The sequence below is a fragment of the Oryx dammah genome, unplaced genomic scaffold (genome assembly GCF_014754425.2).
Source record: "Oryx dammah isolate SB20612 unplaced genomic scaffold, SCBI_Odam_1.1 HiC_scaffold_4, whole genome shotgun sequence".
Lineage (NCBI taxonomy): Eukaryota > Metazoa > Chordata > Mammalia > Artiodactyla > Bovidae > Oryx > Oryx dammah.
Window position 1 is genome coordinate 16,154,618 of NW_024070188.1, and position 14,392 is coordinate 16,169,009.

General features: G+C 41.2%; 1 protein-coding gene across 7 annotated transcripts in view; it reads right to left on the reverse strand.

Moving 5' to 3' along the window:
• Positions 1 to 14,392, reverse strand: part of PKIB (cAMP-dependent protein kinase inhibitor beta) — a 119,961-nt gene that overhangs the window by 59,733 nt on the left and 45,836 nt on the right. The window contains exon 1 of one of the 7 annotated variants that reach the window (XR_005720869.1): positions 6,665 to 7,028. The exons of 5 other annotated variants lie outside the window; for them this stretch is intronic. The gene's annotated coding sequence lies outside the window, so the exon portion shown is untranslated. Of the gene's footprint in view, positions 1 to 6,664; positions 7,029 to 14,392 lie in introns of those variants that run through there. One more of the 7 variants, XM_040239019.1, reaches the window with a different exon arrangement.

Here is a 14,392-nt window from a genome sequence, read left to right on the forward strand (position 1 = left end):
CAGGCCTTTCATGCCTTCCAGTGATTACCACTGTAAACACAAAGCCAGCTCTCTTGGCCATGAAGTCTAAGCAAGGAGGACGCAGGAAGGACGCTATAGTTTAGTTTCTAAGACTACAGCAGAATACAGAGCTACAGAAAGCTGTAATTGGCAGATGCCTTAGAGAAGAATATATTTAACTCATTAACCTCAGTCCTCTAATTTCAGAACTGAGGTCCTATACACTGAGGCCCTGAATGAGTTGTCTGGATGGAGAGCAGAGAAAGAATTAGGACCCAGGTCTTCTGAATCTTCCCCAGTGTTCTTTTACGTCATATTGACTCTCAATGCATAAAGCAACATGGGCTTCTTTGCCCTTGACTATGCTGTCAGTAGCAATGAAAACGCATACAAGCATGATAAACGCACTGTGTTTACCATGGCTCTCTTAGGCATGTCAGAGTCCTCTGAGTTCTGCTGTGTTCAGAAAGCACCTGCAAATGATGCTGTGCTCAGCCTTCTCATTCATCCAGAACTGTGCCTGACATTTCCAACTCATTTGTAAAGGCAAACTAAAGAAGATAATTAATTTTCATGCTCTTTCAGGACATTTTAACATCATGCAGCTCAGGATAAGTGTTTTCACTTTTTATTTTCTTTTGTGCAGATCTTTCTATTGTTGACTGTCATTCTCTGTGTCTCTTTATATAAAAAGTTCTCATGTTTCACTTTTTTCCTTTGTGTCCTCTAAAGATAGCATAAGCACAAATCTCTCAGTTAATAGATTTTCAAATTACTTCACTTTTGCATTTACAAATTTCCCCTTGCTACTTCATTAAATCAATGTTATTCACATAGACAACTTTACACCTAAAAAGTCTGAGACTGAGAGTTTATCAAATTAGATTTTTAAATTCTAGTTGAGAATGTCTCCTTTCAAACAGTGAGATTCATGCCATGAGTTTTAAGGATGTCAAAATAATATATTCTCCTTTATCAAGCTAAAACTTATTCAGTGATTGTGTGAAAATTAAATAAGTCCAGTATATATAAATAAATCACATAACAGCAAAATGGTCTTGCATAATGATTTCACACTTAGTTTGACTTATCGATAGATTCATCATTCACAATGTTTTTAAAAGCATAATTAAATTTTGCATGCTCTCTGAAGAAAAAGCATGGTATGAGTTGAATATCCCACGAGGCCAACAATTTTTGAAAATATGTACTAACTCTCTAGAAAATTTTACATTCATTCAAGTACATTTTATGTATTTATATAATGCCTCATTAATTTTGTTATATAATTTTAAAGTAAATAAAATTCCAATAAGAAGTGGAGATCTTCAAACCTGATAAGCAAACAAATTAAAGTATTTAGAAACATCCATTTTCAAGTAAAATACATGAAAATAAAAAACATCTTTATTCACTTAAAAAGTCCATATGATTTCTATTTGGTAAAGTTAGTTTTTGTTCCTTAAGAAAAAAAATTGCTTTTATTAAAAATATTAAGTAATTCAAGCCTGCTGCTGCTGCTGCTGCTAAGTCGCTTCAGTCGTGTCCGACTCTATGCGACCCCAGAGATGGCAGCCCACCAGGCTCCCCCGTCCCTGGGATTCTCCAGGCAAGAACACTGGGGTGGGTTGCCATTTCCTTCTCCAATGCGTGAAAGTGAAGTCGCTCAGTCGTGCCTGACTCCTAGCGACCCCATGGACTGGAGCCTACCAGGCTCCTCCGTCTATGGGATTTTCCAGGCAAGAGTACTGGAGTGGGGTGCCATTGCCTTCTGTTTAATATTATAAAATATCAGTTCCATTAGGCTATAATTCTGCTGTATTTCATATTATATCCCTAGTGTCTAGAAGAAAGCCTGCTGCTGCTGCTGCTAAGTCACTTCAGTCGTGTCCAACTCTGTGTGACCCCACAGACGGCAGCCCACCAGGCTCCCCGTCCCTGGGATTTTCCAGGCAAGAACACTGGAGTGGGTTGCCATTTCCTTCTCCAATGCATGAAAGTGAAAAGTGAAAGTGAAGTTGCTCAGTCGTGTCCGACTCCTAGCAACCCCATGTGTTATTCTGGTTCCCCCTAAATTATTTCCAATAATTATGCTTGTTTTTATCATGGCCCTTTTTGAGTAATAAACCAAAGGGAAAAAGGTATAGTTATGGTCTTTCCCCAGAAGTTTGTCTCAAGTCCTGCTTTTGGTGGGACCCTAAGGCATAAACACATAATAAAAATATCTTCTTCTGAGAAAATGAAATGTGCTAGGCAACTAATCCATATTATTATCAGAGTCCTCCTAACATTCTCAAGACAGATATGACTATCCTCATTTCATTGATGAGAAAACTGAGGCTGCTAGAGATTGCCCAAGCCAAAGCTAACTATTGCCCAAACACACTATCCAATGACTACTGGTACTTCTTATTGTCTGGAGATAAAAGATTTTCCTGGAGCTTTGGCAAACTAGAACTAACCCATCCTTGAACACTCTGCAAAGCAGCCTCTTCTCTACATGCCTTACCACTGTGACTTCAACGATACATCAAAGCAATAAAAACAGAAGGGGCACATACCACTGGAAAGTGAAAGTCAGTCAGTCATGCCTGATTCTTTGCGACCCCATGGACTATACATTCCATGGAATTCTCCAGGCCAGAATACTAGAGTGGGTAGCCGTTCTCTTCTCCAGGGTATCTTCCCAACCCAGAGATCAATCCCAGGACTCCCACACTACAGGCAGATTCTTTACCTGCTGAGCCACGAGGGAAGCCCGTATCACTGGGATTCTTCTCAACAGAGAACCCAGAATACTTCCTAAACAACAAATCCATTAATGGTTACCAGAATTTATTTTCACTCCTCCTTCTCACTGAATACAAACTCAGTAACATTAATGCCTACCGCTTTGCCTTTTTCATGTTGTATCACATGCAGTTAATCAAATTCACTTAAAGGAACACCTCATTATTTCTCACAACTTTTCTGAGAAAACAATACTGTCTTTGTTTTGTGAAGCAGTATAGAGACTGCTGCTAAGTCACTTCAGTTGTGTCCGACTCTGTGTGACCCCATAGACATCAGCCCACCAGGCTCTCCCGCCCCTGGGATTCTCCAGGCAAGAACACTGGAGTGGGCTGTCATTTCCTTCTCCAATGCATGAAAGTGAAAAGTGAAAGGGAAGTCGCTCAGTTGTGTCTGACTCTTAGCGACCCCACAGACTGCAGCCTACCAGGCTCCTCCATCCATGGGATTTTCCAGGCAAGAGTACTGGAGTAGGGTGCCATTGCCTTCTCCAGTATAGAGACGAAGGCACAATTAAAATGAGTACCAAGAACTTTCCTATTGGAGAGACCATGTTTCCACCTGATGCTTTGTATTCAGTGACCCCTGGTTCAGATTTAAGGTAAGAAGATGCAGCAGCCAGTGACAGTCCTGAGTCAGGTCTACCCTAGCCAAGAACACGAAGCTCTCCCCTGGCCTTAATTTAGAAAGAGCTCTGCACAGGAAGGGTCCTTAGGAGAACGTAGGAAAAGTCAAGTTTGAATTCCAACCTGGTTAAAATTCCATAGTGACGTGCACATTACACCATAACAAGAGCAATAATTGCTAGCTTGAAAAAAAGGAAAAATGAGTGTATAAATGAATGAAGGCAATTAGTGCTAAAAAATAGGCAACTGGTTTTATTGCCCTTCAAGGGATAGTATTTAAGTCATAATCTTAAATCAGTCAGCCACTGAGCCAACGCATTTCCTATTCCAATTCAGAGTAATGCATAACCAAAACTTTTATATATCATTACTTCTCTGAATGTTAATTCAAATCTGACTCATCACTTAGTAAGAGCTATTCGATTATCATAATTATATATAACTAATCCAGTGCCCATATGTGCAAGTGTTATCAAAGCATAATATAAATGACTTCACCCAAACCACTTCTGCAAATATATTTAGTATTTCCTACTTGTTGCTCCAGAACTAGACAAAATCAATCTATTCCAAAAATAATTTAGACCTGAAAAAGATTAAAAGTACATAATCCTAATTACTCCTAATAAACAAAGGTTCTAGCTGGGTTTTTCCTTGAAATTTGAATGAAATTTTAGTAAATTTAATTTTAACATATATTTTAACCAACATAAAGAATTTAATTCAGAGATTTAAGACAATGGAAGAGATTTAGAATTTACACATGTTTCTTTAAGGTGAGCAAACACACCACCGCATATCTGATATGTGACAAAGCTCTTGTCTTTAGTTATGTCCCTTAATTGCTCTAGCAAGAGCTGCACGGTTCATGGTGAAGCTGGACTGAGTGAACTTTTAATGACTGTATGAGTAACTGAGATGTGGCTGAAAGCCAATGTTTAAATTGAATTAGTTTCTAATCTTTCAAAGCTAAGAAACACACAGCTAAAAAAAGAGTACAATAAATATCAATATAGTTTGCTGGAAACATCAGTGTAAGGAAGGTCCCAGAAGCTCTTCATTAACAAAGATGAAAAAGGAAGCAGATGCAGATACCCCCCAAACCAGAGACAACCCAAATACCTCTGTAATCATGCTCTCATCAAATCCCCTCATTACCAATTCTATATACATCCTCAAAACTAAACCCAAAGTAACCCCTAAACATCATCTTAACATCAGTCATTAGTATCATAAAAAGTAATAAAGGGAACTAACATGAACCATGACACTAAAGACGAATAGTTGCTTTTTGGATGTAAATAATCACCAATATTTAGTCCAAGCTGACTGCATAACCATTCTTAAGAAAACATGGAATTTTCTGAGCATTTTGGTGATGGTCATGAGAGAGCTAAATAAACAGCTAAGAACAGCAATTTTTAAAAATAGTTTGATCTGCTAAACCCAAACTCCCTATCCATTCCTCCCCCTTCCCACTTGACAACCACAAGCCTGTTCTCCAAGGGGGTGAGTCTGTTTCTGCTTCGCAGATAAGTTCATGTGTCATATTTTAGATTCCACATATAAGTGACATCATAGGGCATTTGTCTCTTTCTGACTCAAGTTCTGAATAAAGGGTAAAGCCAAAGCAACTAACTGAAAGTCTTTTGATGGTCATTCATCTAATGGCTATGTACCGAGGAACTAGAAGCTAGTAGAGGGTAACGCGGTACACAGGTAAGACAAGATGCGAAAACCAAAGGAGATTATAGAACATACGGATAATGAGACCCTTTAACTTACAGTTTTGATGAGGGTTCTGAAGGGGGAAAATAGGTTGTTAGAGAATAATTAGAACTCAAGGACGATCTAAATTAGATGGAGAGATAGCCTCTCTATGGAAGTGAACCAGATGGAGCTGTACGTGGCAAACATACCAAGTGTGCCGTGGAGCAAACATGAGGATCACTGGTGACCTTGTCGTCATGGATACAATGATTTACTTTTACTGCATGCCAGTTCTGCCTCTATACTCTCAGTACCACACCTACAAGTCAGGAATGCCCTTGTCTCCCATCCCCTCGACTCCCCGGAGTCCCAATCCTGCCTTCAGCCTCTTTGCCCCTTCACTCCTCCCAGCTGGGTTTCTCGCTGGCTGGCTGGATGTATAAATGCGTAACTCTGTGGTTCCTGCTGCACTACGATGTCAGGGTCAGAGGAATGAGAACCAGCCAGGTGACACACACAGAAACACATCTCAGCACTGATAAATCAGTTTGGCTGAAAAAGTTTTTCTTGATGCTACAGAAGTAAGTATACAAACACTGTGCAAATTCATTTTACTCAAATTTAAGCATACTATATTTAAGATCTATTTAAGTAAACACATTTTTATTTCCCTATAAACTGATTCTTTCCAGTTATTTATGCTTAAAGTCTTAGCCTGCCTAAAATAAAAATGAGATTTATGCTATTTTTATTATTCTTTAAGAGTGTTTAAAGTTTGATGGTATCCTGTCTATTATACTCGATATTACATTAGATATCCTATTACAATAATATTACAGCACAATATTCTCTTACGTAAAATATTTATAATTAAAAAAGTGAACCAACCCAAGCCATATTTTTCTTATACATGATACAAATAAATCCAAAGTATTAAGAAGATATCAAAATTATTCTTCCCAATACTAACATCATGAGAGGGTTTGATATTAAAAAGAAATAGATAGTGTAATGTATTCCAAAGGGTTGAGTAAGTCAATACACAGAAAAAAATGTAACAACTGAGGACAGAGATCAAGGCTGACATCTGACTTTAGAGTCTGAGGATAGAATATCAAAATGTAGTTATAGCCTTAAAATCTACAGTCATTCAATGATGCCAGTTGGTATTCACGGTTCTCCTTAGCCTTGGTTCAAAACGTTGAACACAGACTTTTAATAAACGCCTATTAACACAAAGAACATTCCAGAGGTAAATGGTAACTAGCATGGGTTTGTCCTTAGAATGTAAATTATGAAGCCACAGTTGAAGTACTGGAGGAAACAAGGAATGACAGCCTTCATCTCCACCCGAAGCACTATTTTCGTACATATTTTTATGTTCATGAAGTCACAGGAAGGGGAGACAGCAAGGAAAAGACATCATTAAGTGCCTACCCTGTACCACACACTTTTCATGCACATGGTCTTATTTCAACATAATGCTCTGAATCATCTGCATTTTATGAGGAAACCAAGGTTTAGAAAACGTCACCAACCTCTTAAGGTAGTAAGAATCCGAACCCCGGTCTGACTGAGTCCAAAGCTCAACTTCTTTACACCACACCGCTGGAGTAGGACATCAGGAGGAGAGCTTGGGAAAGGCTGGGAGAGGACACAGCTGGAATTTGCTTGGCCTCAAGCACTAAGACTATCTGATCTAAAATCAGAGGTGACGCTTTGCTTATGATCAATGGAGACAGGCGAAAGGGAGGGAGTTACTATGTACTGTCAGGAAGACACTCCCACCCCAATTCATTTTTCCTTCCTTCAAGTAATCCTTTCAAGTTGTATTAAATAGAATGCAGGGAGTTTAACACAAAGGAAAAAGTACATGTTCTGGAATCAGATTCGTCCTCCTCCATTCTCCCCACCACTCCTGGTTTGAATATAAAGCACCAGACAAATTCCCTTAGAGGAAAAAAAGTGAACATCTTAGTCACTAAGTCGTGTCTGACTCTTTGTGACCTCGTGGACTGTAGCCTGCCAGGCTCCTCTGTCTATGGGATTTCCCAGGCAAGAATACTGAGTGGGTTGGCATTTCCTTCTCCAGGGGATCTTCCTGACCCAGGGGTCAAGCCTGGGTCTCCTGCATTACAGGTAAGACTCCTATTGTCTGAGCCACCAGGGAAGCTGGAACTGCCCTACAGGTTTCTCACAAAAATCTCTCTCACAGTCACAGCCTGCACCTGAAATCTTGTCAAAGCAATTAATATCTTGCTGCTTGGCCACTAGCGCATATGTCAGAGAAGATGGCCCAATACACACCATTGTTCCAAGTAAACAAGTCACACGAGCTTTGCGAAGGCTGTAGTCACCTGGAACAATCAATCCAGGAAGCCCTGTCACTGTTTGCTGAGTGACAACAAAATATTCACTCAGGAATTCACTCCTTTCCCTCATCAGAGATAGCATTTTAGTTACATGTCAACCTAACATTTTTTAAAAAGTATATTTTAAACAACATATTAAGAATGCTCAGCTATCCAGGGACTAGCTTTCTGGAATTCTCAAATTCTATAACTCTGAGCTAAACAAAGGTGAGGTGAGGTGAAGTCGCTCAGTCGTGTCCGACTCTTTGCGACCCCATGGACTGTAGCCCACCAGGCTCCTCCGTCCATGGGATTCTCCAGGCAAGAGTACTGGAGTGGGTTGCCGTGCCCTCCTCCAGCGGATCTTCCCGACCCAGGGATCGAACCCAGGTCTCCCGCATTGGAGGCAGACGCTTTAACCTCTTCCAAACCTGTTAGCAAAATCAGTCCCTCAATGCTTCTAAGTCGCTTCAGTCGTGTCCGACTCGGTGCGACCCTATAGACAGCAGCCCAACCAGGCTCCCCTGGCCCTGGGATTCTCCAGGCAAGAACACTGGCCTCAACAGGCAACAATAAATGAACACAATAGAAAAGACTACTGGTCAGGTCCAAAAATCAAGGCTTATTCACTCATTTGTGGATGTTTTAACAGTGTGCTAATTCAAAGACAATAAGAGTCACAGACCACAAATAAAATGATTTTCTGGAGGGTGAGAAAATCTGTTGAGAAAAAGCCACTACAGCTCTTTTTGTGAAAAAAAAAAAAAAAAAAATTACATCATGCTCCTAAAGAGCATATTGTAGCTACAATACTTCATTCTATTTTGGAGGATAAATAAATGACTAAAGAACAAACCACTATCTAGAACTTTTTCAAGATACGACGTTCTAGAGCCTGTGCTTCGGTAATTAGCCATCTTCTCTACCTACACATTTTTTACATCTACCTGTATGTGTGATGACTATGAGTCATCTAAAATAAAACTGGACTGGGACTTTCCTGGTGGTCCAGTGGTTAAGATTCTGAGCTCCCTGTGTAGGGGACTCAGGTTTGATCCCTAGCCAGGGAACTAGATCCTGTATTTGCAACTAAAGATCCTGCATGCTGCAACTAAAATCTGGTACAGCCCCCCGCCCCCCACCCCAAAAAAAGAAAATTCGACTATTGGAATGGTCAGTTTTATGGGCCAGCTTGGTTAAAGTCCCCAGTTATTCAAGCAAACACGAATCTAGGTGGTGTTGTAGAGGAACATCTATAATCAACTGATTTAAGTAACGGAGATTATCCTCAATTAATCTGGATGGGTCTGACCCAATCAGCGGAAAGGACAGAACAGTGGTTTTCCTGGGGAAGAAGAAATTCTATCTGTAGATTACAACTTCAGTTCCTGCCAGTTTCTAGCCTGCCAATCTGACTTTTGGACTTGCCTAACCAGCTTCCAAAATCACATAAACTATAATCACATAAACTCTTGCTTGGTTAGTTGCTCCCAACTGCTGTAGAAAGGGGGAAGAAAAGGGTGTAGTTAAGGCTTAAAATCTGCATGTACGTCTGCCCAGAAGGAACCCCTTATCTCCTGGAGCTGTAAGGTGGAGATTTCAAGCCCAGAATCTCAAGCTATAAATTACTGAATTACAGCACAAATTGAATTCCCAACCTTGCAGAACATCTTTATTAAAGTAAGGGCACTGATTGGCAAGGAATAGAATCCTGAAAATTGAAAGATACATCTGGGAAATCCCAATGAAGCAGAGCATTTCAGACCCCTAAATTCTATTGACTCATTCTCCAACAGAAGCCATCCTCTAGTCTGTGTGAGGTTAACACCTGCTTTGATTGATGAAACTGTAATAGTCTCTCCTGAGGCATCTGCCTTGCAAGACACTGCTAATTCTCCTCAGGACTTAGCCCTGCACCTCTCTTTGCTTCTAGATTTACAATTAGACTCATGTTCCAGTGGGCCTCAAAGGGTGAGGTACACAGTGTGACCAAGTGAGTGTGACTAAGGAAGTGAGCTATACACCAAAAGAAATGCATGGTTTTTCCAACTTATTCCCCACAGAGAAATCTGGGGAACACGTGCATAAAAGAATAGATATTAAGGGTGCTGCATAATTGTGGAAGGAATACAAAGTTGAGTAAGAATGAATTCATTAATATAGGCTTACTAAACAGAGATTCTGGATTCAGTGTTTTAGCTCAAGGGGCTAGATAGAAAGGGGTCTAGCATTTTGTTTGGCTGGTTGAAACATGGGCCAACATTACATGAAGTCAAAAGACCAGAACTGAATGCCTTGGTATACTGTAGAATAAATGTCAAATAGCTTTATCATGTAAAACCTGCTTACCTACCCCTGGAGGCCAAAGGACATGCCTTTAACTATGACTGTAAGAAATATGTTTGTGAGAGGAGCCCCAGCATCCTTGAAAAACTCTGAAGTCACTCTTTCCTACCGGTCAGAAATTACAGTGGGAACTGCTGTCACTGAACTGGGATCCCTAAATACAATGGGTAAAACTGGGTGGCAGGGCCAAGCGGCAGCACTGAGTCACCAAAAAGAGATGTGACTGCTCTAATGACAGAGCCAAAGCGGTCATCAGAACAGTCCTGCAGAGAGACACTGCAGAGGTGGCTGGTTGATCCTGGTGTCCCCAGAAAATCAACAGATGGGAAGCTAATAAATTCCACTTGATCTGTGTAAGGATAAAATTTCTAGGACTAATGAACAGAGGTCTGTCATGAATCATCAAAACAGTTACAACCTCTCCGTCAGTTTTCAGTTCCTAGGGGTCCTTGAATCCATTGAGTGAAGGGGAGACTAACTCCCCTTGAGAACTTGCTGTACTGCCAAACAATGACATCGTTGATCTCTCGCCCAGCCTTCTTCTATGAGCACCCGCAGCAGGCAGAGACGCTGCTTGGAGATCTGGCAGGCCCTGACAGGTGACTCATAATCCAAACCCTGAGGCTTCTGGAACAAAGCCCTATCTTCCTCTGCAGATATCTCCTCTCTTTTTGAGAAACAGATTTTGGCTTGCTACTGGGCCTTTGCAGAAAATGAATGTTTAATCACGGTCCAGCAAGTTACATGAGATCAGAGCCGCCCTTCAAGAACTACATGAACTGGTTTCTGTCTGATCCACCAAGCCGTAAAGCTGGGAGTGCATAGCAGCATGTGGAAGAGGTACATACGAGACTGGGCTCAAGCAGGCCCTGAAGACATGAGCAAACTACACAAAGCAGTGGTCCAAGTGTCTATGGCCCCTACTCCTGCTACATCATCTGTGCTCTACTGGTCTGTATCTATTGCCTTATGGGGATCCCCCTAACACTTGTTGACTGAGGAAGAGAAAACCTGGGCTTGGCTTACAACTGGGTCATGACACACGGGCACCAAAAGAACCATGGTGAAGGGAAGTCTTCTTAGACAACAGAACTTTGGACAGTGCTGCTAGATGTTCATACTGTTTGGAAGGAGAAATGGCCAGAGGTATAAAACTATGCTGGTTCATAGGCTGTGGCCAATGGTTTGACTGAATAGTCAGCAATTTGGAAAGAAAATGATCAGAAAATCAGTAGAAGGAAATGTGGGGAAAAGGTGTATCGACAGACCCCTCTGAATAGGCAAAGATGTGTCCCATGTGAATGTTCACCAAAGGGTGACCTCAGCAGATGAGGATTTTAATAATTAAAAGCCAAGATGACCTATGATTCCGTGGATCTGTGTCTCTTTTCCCAGCCACTACTGTCACTGCCCAAAGGGTTCATGAACAGTGACCATTAGGACAGAGGGAAAAATTATACACGGGGTCAGCAACATGGAATTGGACTCACCAAGACTACCCTGGCTATAGCCACTGCTGAGTTCCTAAGCTTTCAGTAGCAAATATAACGCTGAGTTCCCAACGTGGCATCATTCCCTGGGATGATCAGCCAGCTATCTGGTGGCAGGTTTATTATACTGGACTTCTTCCATCATGGATGAGGAAGCATCATCATGCTTTCTTCCTACTGCAACAGACACTCTGGATATAGAGCTGCTTTCCCTGCAAGCAATCCTTCTGCCAAAACTACCACGTGTGGATGTACAGAATGGCTTATCCACCATCATGGTATTCTACAGAGCATTTTTGTTTCTGATCACACTTCACAGCAAATGAAGTCTGGCAATGCTCATTCGTTGGTATTACAATTTTACCCATCATCATGAAGCAGAAAGCATGACAGAACAGTGGAATGGCCTTTGAGGACTCAGTTACAGTGCTAGCAAAGTGGCAGTAGGTGCCAAGGCTCCAGGCAGAGGTTATAAATACTATCGATCAGCATCCACTGGTGTGATACTCTCTCCCCTAGCCAGGATTCATGGGTCCAGGGATCAAGGGGTAGAAATGAGAAGGACTCCACTCAGTATTATCCCTAGTAATCTGCTAGCAAAATCTTGCTTCCCATCCCTTGTAATCTGTTGTTTTGCTGGTCGAGAGGTCTTAGTTTCAAAGAGAAGAGTTCTTTCACCTGGAGACACAGCAATGATTCCACTGAACCGAGTAAAAACTGCCACATGTCACCTTGGGCTCCTCAGATCTCTGAATCAACAGGCAAAGAAGGGAGTTTCTATATTGGCTAGAGTGATTGATCCTGATTATTCAGGGGCAGTTGGGCTGTGCTACACAATAGAGTAAGAAAGAGTATGTCTGTAATACAGGAAATCCCTCAGGGCATCTCTTGTTACTATCAAGTTCTGTGATTAAGGTCAAGAAAACCACAATTCAATTCACAAGCCAATGAAAAAACCATAAAACAATAACCAGTGGCTCTGACTCTAAGAATGAAGATTTGGGTCACCTCTCCAGGCAAAGAACCAGAAGGGGTTGAGGTACCTGCTTGAGGGCAAAGGAAATAATGGAATATATGGATTGAGTATTAGAAGAAAGGAGTTATACACACCAGCCATGACCATGTGACCAGTTTCAGAAATAAGGACTGTTAAGTTACTCGTCGTCTTCATTTTTCTGTTATTTATGTTTGTCTGAGTGTCAGACTTTATTTGGGGGGGGGGGGCTCCAAAATCACTGCAGATGGTGACTGCAGCCATGAAATTAAAAGACGCTTACTCCTTGGAAGAAAAGTTATGACAAATCTAGATAGCATGTTCAAAAGCAGAGACATTACTTTGCCGACTAAGGTCTGTCTAGTCAAGGCTATGGTTTTTCCTGTGGTCATGTATGGATGTGAGAGTTGGACTGTGAAGAAGGCTGAGCACTGAAGAATTGATGCTTTTGAACTGTGGTGTTGGAGAAGACTCTTGAGAGTTCCTTGGACAGCAAGGAGATCCAACCAGTCCATTCTGAAGGAGATCAGCCCTGGGATTTCTTTGGAGGGAATGATGCTAAAGCTGAAACTCCAATACTTTGGCCACCTCATGCGAAGAGTTGACTCATTGGAAAAGACTCTGATGCTTGGAGGGATTGGGGGCAGGAGGAGAAGGGGATGACAGAGGATGAGATGGCTGGATGGCATCACGGACTCGATGGATGTGAATCTGAGTGAACTCCGGGGGTTGGTGATGGACAGGGAGGCCTGGCATGCTGCGATTCATGGGGTCACAAAGAGTTGGACATGACTGAGCGACTGAACCTGCGATTCATGGGGTCACAAAGAGTTGGACATGACTGAGCAACTGAACTGAACTGAACTGAACTGCGTGTCTCAAATATTTGTTGCCTTCTTCCCTCTCAAGTGCTTGTCTTCTAATATAAGATATATTAATAATAGGTAACTTTATATCACGGTATTTAAGTTATGGTCTATAAGAAGAGTAAACCCCCAGGGACCTTGTCCCTCTTCGGGGGAAAGGGTTAGCATACTTTCAGTTATACACAGCATAGCTTTAATCATGTTAGGCATAAGTATGACTTTGTTGTTGTTATTTATTTTGATATTAAGTATGATTAAGGAAATGTGTCTGGATGTCAAGTTGACAAGGAGTGGACTGCAAAGATCAGTTTAGGCTGTGATCCCCAGTTACTCAATCAAACACTGAATGAGGTGTTGCTGGGAGGGAATTTTGTAGATGTGATTAACATCTACAGTCAATCAATTTAAGTAAAGGGGATCATTCTCAAGAATCTGGATAGGCCTGATCCAATCATTGGTTGGTGTTGGTTGAGTCTTGTCAGACTCTTGCAACCCCACGGACTGTACCCTGCTAGGCTCCTCTGTCCATAGGATTCTCTAGGCAAGAATACTGGAGTGGGCTGCCATTTCCTTCTCCAGGGGATCTTCCCAACCCAGGAATTGAACCTGAGTCTCCTGCATTGCAGGCAGATTCTTTGACTGAGCTGTGAGGAAAGCCTGATCCAATCATTGGAGAGGTCTTAAGAACAGAACTATTTTCCCTGAGGAAGAAGCAACACCATTTGTGGCATTAGCTTCTGCCCTAGAGTTTCCAGCCCGCCCTTCCTGCCTTAAGATTTCAGGCAGCCTCCACAAATATTTAAGCCAATCTCTTGCAATAAGTCATACTGGTTCTGTTTATCTGGAGGAACTCTAATATAATTATGTTCAAATTATGAAGGCATGTAAGTGAGACATATAAAAATGATTTCCACTTCAAAAAATTCCATTAAAAAAGGGGACCTTTTTTATCCATTGTGATTCCCAAGGTTATACCAGAAATACAGTGTTTCTATGAACACAGTAGAAATTAAGATATGTAACTAAAACCCTGTTATAAGTAACTTCCCCCAAAGACACTGAGACACCCAGAATTTTTAGCTAGATTTCATAACAACCAAGTTTATCCTGACCTTAATTATATAAATTAACTCTTATTTGATAAATGAATGCTTAGTTTCTCTAGACAATATTCAATATCACAAAGAAAGTTATTAGAATCTCAATATCACAAAGAAAG